Genomic DNA, 7,351 nt, shown 5'->3' with positions numbered 1-7,351 from the left:
GAGAAAGGACGAATGTCATCCCCTATGCTCTTGTCATAGGCTCTATACGGTATGCCATGCTGAGTACCGCACCTGATGTGTGCCTTGCCACATGTCTGGCAAGAGAGTACAAAGGTGATCCAGGAGTGGATCATTAGATAGCGGTCAAAATTGTCCTTGGAGTAATAAGGACATGTTTCTCGATTATGGAGGTGATAAAGAGTTCGGCGTAAAGGGATACATCGATGCAAACTTTAACACCTATCCGAATGACTCTGAGTAGCAAACCGGATACGTATAGTGGAGCAGCCATTTGGAATAGCTCCAAGTGGAGCGTGGAAGCAGCATTTATAATATGACCTAGAGATTTGCGAAGTACATACGGATCTGAATGTTGCAGACCCGTTGACTAAAACCTCTCTCACAAGCAAAACATGATCAAACCCCAGAACTCATTGAGTCTTAATCACATGATGATGTGAACTGGTTTAGTGACACTAGTGAACTCTTTGGATGTTGGTCACATGGCGATGTGACCTGTGAGTGTTAATCACATGACGATGTGAACTAGATTATTGACTCTAGTGCAAGTGGGAGACTATTGGAAATATGCCCTAGATGCAATAATAAATTGGTTATTATTATATTTCCTTGTTCATGATAATCGTTTATTATCCATGCTAGAATTGTATTGATAGGAAACTCAGATACATGTGTGGATACATAGACAACACCATGTCCCTAGTAAGCCTCTAGTTGACTAGCTCGTTAATCAATAGATGGTTACGGTTTCCTGACCATGGACATTGGATGTCGTTGATAACGGGATCACATCATTAGGAGAATGATGTGATGGACAAGACCCAATCCTAAGCCTAGCACAAGATCATGTAGTTCGTATGCTAAAGCTTTTCTAATGTCAAGTATCATTTCCTTAGACCATGAGATTGTGCAACTCCCGGATACCGTAGGAGTGCTTTGGGTGTGCCAAACGTCACAACGTAACTGGGTGGCTATAAAGTTACATTACAGGTATCTCCGAAAGTGTCTGTTGGGTTGGCACGAATCGAGACTGGGATTTGTCACTCCGTGTAAACGGAGAGGTATCTCTGGGCCCACTCGGTAGGACATCATCATAATGTGCACAATGTGATCAAGGAGTTGATCACGGGATGATGTGTTATAGAACGAGTAAAGAGACTTGCCGGTAACGAGATTGAACAAGGTATCAGGATACCGACGATCGAATCTTGGGCAAGTATCATACCGATGGACAAAGGGAATTGCATACGGGATTGATTAAGTCCTTGACATCATGGTTCATCCGATGAGATCATCGTGGAACATGTGGGAGCCAACATGGGTATCCAGATCCCGCTGTTGGTTATTGACCGGAGAGTCATCTCGGTCATGTCTGCATGTCTCCCGAACCCGTAGGGTCTACACACTTAAGGTTCGGTGACGCTAGGGTTATAGAGATATTAGTATGCGGTAACCCGAAAGTTGTTCGGAGTCCTGGATGAGATCCCGGACGTCACGAGGAGTTCCGGAATGGTCCGGAGGTAAAGAATTATATATAGGAAGTGCCATTTCGGCCATCGGGACAAGTTTCGGGGTCACCGGTATTGTACCGGGACCATCGAAAGGGTCCCGGGGGTCCATCGGGTGGGGCCACCTGCCCTGGGGGGCCACACGGGCTGTAGGGGGTGCGCCTTGGCCTGTATGGGCAAAGGGCACCAGCCCCAAAAGGCCCATGCGCCAAGAGTCAAGGAAAAGGAAGAGTCCTAAAGGGGGAAGGCACCTCCGAGGTGCCTTGGGGAGGATGCACTCCTCCCTTGGCCGCACCCTTCCTTGGAGGAAGGGCCAAGGCTGCGCCCCCCCTCTCCCTTGGCCCTATATATAGTGGGGGAAGGGAGGGCAACCATACCTAAGCCCTGGCGCCTCCCTCTCCCTCCCATGACACATCTCCCTCCTTCCGCAGCGCTTGGCGAAGCCCTGTTGGAATCCCGCTACTTCCACCACCACGCCGTCGTGCTGCTGGATCTCCATCAACCTCTCCTCCCCCTTGTTGTATCAAGAACGAGGAGACATCGCTGCTCCGTACGTGTGTTGAACGCGGAGGTGCCGTCCGTTCGGCGCTAGGATCATCGGTGATTTGGATCACGACGAGTACGACTCCATCAACCCCGTTCTCTTGAACGCTTCCGCGCGCGATCTACAAGGGTATGTAGATGCACTCCTCCCTCGTTGCTAGATGACTCCATAGATAGATCTTGGTGACACGTAGGAAAATTTTGAATTTATGCTACGTTCCCCAACATATTTTCCCCTTTTATCTATTTACATGGGTTGTTGTGAAGATTACCTTACTTGCGACATTGCTTTCAATGTGGTTATGCCTCTAAGTCGTGCTTCGACACGTAGGAGATATAGCTGCATCGAGGGCGTTACAATAATCAGTCCCATCATTATTAAGATTCATATTGCAAAACAAAGATTTAATAGGGGACACATCAATAACTTCTAGATCTTCATCTTTATTTTCATAGGAACTAGAAGAACACACTCTTATAAAGGCATCTTTCTTAGCACGCATCCTAGCGGTTCTTTCTTTGCACTCATCAATGGAAATTCTCATGGCTTTGAGAGACTCATTGATATCATGCTTAGGTGGAATAGATCTAAGTTTCAAAGAATCAACATCAAGAGAAATTCTATCAACGTTCCTAGCCAAATCATCAATCTTAAGCAATTTTTCTTCAATCAAAGCATTGAAATTCTTTTGCAAAGTAATAAATTCTTTAATATTAGATTCAAAATAAGAGGGCATCTTATTATAATTTCCATAAGAATTGTTGTAGGAATTACCATAATTATTAGAGGGATTACTAGGATAAGGCCTAGGATTAAAATTTCCTCTATACGCGTTGTTACCAAAATTATTCCTACCAACAAAATTCACATCCATAGATTCATTATTATTCTCAATCAAGGTAGACAAGGGCATATCATTAGGATCAGAAGAAACACTCTTACTGGAAAATAATTTCATAAGTTCATCCACCTTTCCACTCAAAACATTAATTTCTTCTATCGCATGCACCTTTTTATTAGTAGATCTTTCAGTATGCCATTGAGAATAATTAACCATAATATTATCTAGGAGTTTAGTAGCTTCTCCTAAAGTGATTTCCATAAAAGTGCCTCCCGCGGCCGAATCTAAAAGATTTCTAGAAGCAAAATTTAATCCGGCATAAATTTTTTGTATAATCATCCACAAATTCAAACCATGAGTAGGGCAATTATGTATCATTAATTTCATCCTCTCCCAAGCTTGTGCAACATGTTCATGATCAAGTTGCTTAAAATTCATAATATCGTTTCTAAGGGAGATGATCTTAGCGGGAGGAAAATACTTAGAGATAAAAGTATCTTTGCACTTGTTCCAAGAATCAATACTATTTTTAGGCAAAGACAAAAACCAAGCTTTAGCAGAATCTCTAAGCGAAAAAGGAAATAGCTTAAATTTAACAATATCATTATCCACATCTTTCTTCTTTTGCATATCACACAAATCAACGAAGCTATTTAGATGGGTAGCGACATCTTCACTAGGAATGCCGGAAAATGGATTTTTCATGACAAGATTCAGCAAAGCAGCATTAATTTCACAAGATTCAGTATCGGTAAGAGGAGAAATCGGAGTGCTAATAAAATCATTGTTGTTGGTGTTGGTAAAGTCACACAATTTAGTGTTATCTTGAGCCATCATGACAAGCAAGCAATCCAACACACAAGCAAACAAAAAGCAATCGGGAAAAAAGAGGCAAATAGAGAAAGAGAGGGAGGATAGAGAGAGAGGGGGCGAATAAAATGGCAAGGGTGAAGTGGGGGAGAGGAAAACGAGAGGCAAATGGCAAATAATGTAATGCGAGAGATAAGGGTTGTGATGGGTACTTGGTATGTTGACTTTTGCGTAGACGCCAGAAATGGCTCATTGTCGAAAGTCAAATCTTGACTTGCGCGATCCTCCCTGGCAATGATACCAGAAATTCTTCTTGCTACCTCTTGAGCACTGCGTTGGATTTCCACGAAGAGGAAAGGATGATGCAGCAAAGTAGCATAAGTATTTCCCTCAGTTTTTGAGAACCAAGGTATCAATCCAGTAGGAGGTTGCGCGCGCGTCCCTAGTACATGGACAAACAACTAACTCCTCGCAACCAACGTGATAAGGGGTTGTCAATCCCTTCACGGTCACTTACGAGAGTGAGATCTGATAGATATGATAAGATAATATTTTTGGTATTGTTGTGATAAAGATGCAAAGTAAAATAAAGGAAAAGTAAAAGCAAAGGAAATAAGTAACTATTGGAAGATTAATATGATGAAGATAGACCCGGGGGCCATAGGTTTCACTAGTGGCTTCTCTCAAGAGCATAAGTATTTTACGGTGGGTGAACGAATTACTGTTGAGCAATTGACAGAATTGAGCATAGTTATGAGAATATCTAGGTATGATCATGTATATAGGCATCACGTCCGAGATAAGTAGACCGACTCCTGCCTGCATCTGCTACTATTACTCCACTCATCGACCGCTATCCAGCATGCATCTAGAGTATTAAGTTCATGAAAACAGTGTAACGCCTTAAGCAAGATGAGATGATGTAGAGGGATAAATTCATGCAATGTGATAAAAACCCCATCTTGTTATCCACGATGGCAACAATACAATATGTGCCTTTCTGCCCCTACTGTCACTGGGAAAGGACACCGCAAGATTGAACCCAAAGCTAAGCACTTCTCCCATTGCAAGAAAGATCAATCTAGTAGGCCAAACCAAACTGATAATTCGAAGAGACTTGCAAAGATAACCAATCATACATAAAAGAATTCAGAGAAGATTCAAATATTATTCATAGATAAACTTGATCATAAACCCACAATTCATCGGTCTCAACAAACACACCGCAAAAAGAAGATTACATCGAATAGATCTCTACAAGAGAGGGGGAGAACATTGTATTGAGATCCAAAAAGAGAGAAGAAGCCATCTAGCTAATAACTATGGACCCGAAGGTCTGAGGTAAACTACTCACACTTCATCGGAGAGGCTATGGTGTTGATGTAGAAGCCCTCCGTGATGGATACCCCCTCCGGTGGAGCTCCGGAACAGGCCCCAAGATGGGATCTCGTGGATACAGAAAGTTACGGCGGTGGAATTAGGGTTTTGGCTCTGTATATGATCGTTTGGGGGTATGTAGGTATATATAGGAGGAAGGAGTACGTCGGTGGAGCAATAGGGGGCCCACGAGGGCGGAGGGCGCGCCTGGGGGGGGGGGTAGGCGCGCCCCCTACCTCGTGGCCTCCTCCTTTGTTTCTTGACGTAGGGTCCAAGTCTCATGGATCATGTTCGGTGAGAAAATCACGTTCCCGAAGGTTTCATTCCGTTTGGACTCCGTTTGATATTCCTTTTCTTTGAAACCCTAAAATAGGCAAAAAAAACAGCAATTCTGGGTTGGGCCTCCGGTTAATAGGTTAGTCCCAAAAATAATATAAAACTGGAAAATAAAGCCCAATAATGTTCAAAGCAATAGATAATATAGCATGGAGCAATCAAAAATTATAGATACGTTGGAGACCTATCACATACCAGAGGGATCGTGCGAAGTTGACGACCTGTTCGTCCTTGCCGTCCTTGGTGATGGTGAGCGTGGCCGGCGGTGGTGGGCTCTGCGCGTTGAGGTGATGTTCCATCTGGGCCCCCTTGATCTGGGGCAGGACAATGGCTTTCCAGAGCAGGAAGTTTCCCCTCGTGAGCTTCTCTTGGGGTGGCGATCCGAGTAGGGAGGTGTTGGTGGAGGTGGAGGAAGAGGAGGCAAAAGCGGATGATGATGATGTGGTGAGCGTACCCATGGTGCTGGCCGTCATGGCAGCGGCGGTGGTGGACATGCTGCTCGGTTGCTGCGGTAGCTAGATGCGATCTATTCCTGACCTATTAATGAAGAGGCTTTGTTACCATGTGAGATGAATTGGGAAGCGTAGAACCCTTCGTCTGGGCCGCATTGTATTGTATAGAGAGCATGCCGTGGCTTACAAGGAAGGGATCGATCGAGAGAAAGAGGAGATCGATCTGTTCGGTTACAGGAGGTTGAACAGAAGAAGAGATAAGAGGAGATAAGAGTACAAAGTTTAAACTACTCTCCTATCTCTATACAATGTATTCTAACACCAGTTGCACCAACGCGATGGATTCCCACTAGATCGACTCTGACCTCGGTTGGGCGCACTCCTCCCGGGAGCGACGAAGGGCCATGCAACGGCAAACACCTCTTCATCCCTGCATGGGAGGACGCCCTTGTTGACCGATCGGGTGTGGCCAGAGTCGGATCCGCTGCCCGTCATGCCGGAGAAGGCCAGAGATCGATGGAAGGGAGCTTGGGTCAAAGTAAAGTGGATGGCAGTGGAGTGGAGTGGTAGGGTTTGGTCTAGGATGTGGTGAGAATGGATCTATGTGGTATCATGTGGGCCCGCGTGGGATGGATCCAACGTGCCGGATGCGCCCTGGTGCGTCCGGGCCTTACCATATCCGCCCTAGATTTGGAATACAATATATGAGGGGTCCCGGTCAGCCCAGACGGATAGGCGCCCAAATGCACGACACCCCTCGTATCTAGCCATTTTTGTGGCAGTCCATTCTGCACGAATCTCAATGGCTCGAGGTGTCTCAGTCGCGCATAGTAGGGTGCTTGTGTCGGGGGCATTTTTGACCATTGGGATTTTCTTCTTCATTTCAGGCTTGTGGGCTGCCACTGGGGTTTCATTCATCGATCCGCTTCCCCAAGTGTGTTTTGAATTTCTATTCAGTCGATGGGGCAGCTAGTGGTAGATGGGGATGGGTTTGGAGGGGGTGGGTGGAGGTCGGTGCATACAGTGGAGGAAAGGGGTCTCCTTTCCGGCGATTAGTGGTAGGGGTTGTCTAGAGGTGGTGTCTGTCAAGCCGCCCACAAGCATTGTTTGTAGGCGAGTGGCATGCTTCCCTAGAACGACGGGGAGGGGGGGTAAGAGAGATGGTGAAGAGGAGGTCTATGGAGCTCACTCGACGGGCTTGCCATAGTCAAGCACCCATCGGGAGGGTGGGGTGGGAGTAGTATTCGACATTGCTAGTTGGGAGAAAGGTATTTTGTGTGTGATTTTGTTTTCCTGCTACCCTCCTCTACCCAATTTCCCCCTATGGATTTCGTCTCCTTGCGCTCAATTACTTCGTTGTTGTCATGATCAGTGGTCACATATCCACTTTGTAGGGTTTCAGGATTGTTGTTTTATCCACAGCGGGGACTAGAAATTTCATGACATGGCATAGGACAACACA

The sequence above is a fragment of the Triticum dicoccoides genome, chromosome 5A (genome assembly GCF_002162155.2).
Source record: "Triticum dicoccoides isolate Atlit2015 ecotype Zavitan chromosome 5A, WEW_v2.0, whole genome shotgun sequence".
Taxonomy (NCBI): domain Eukaryota; kingdom Viridiplantae; phylum Streptophyta; class Magnoliopsida; order Poales; family Poaceae; genus Triticum; species Triticum dicoccoides.
Note: the sequence above shows the minus strand (reverse complement) of the source record.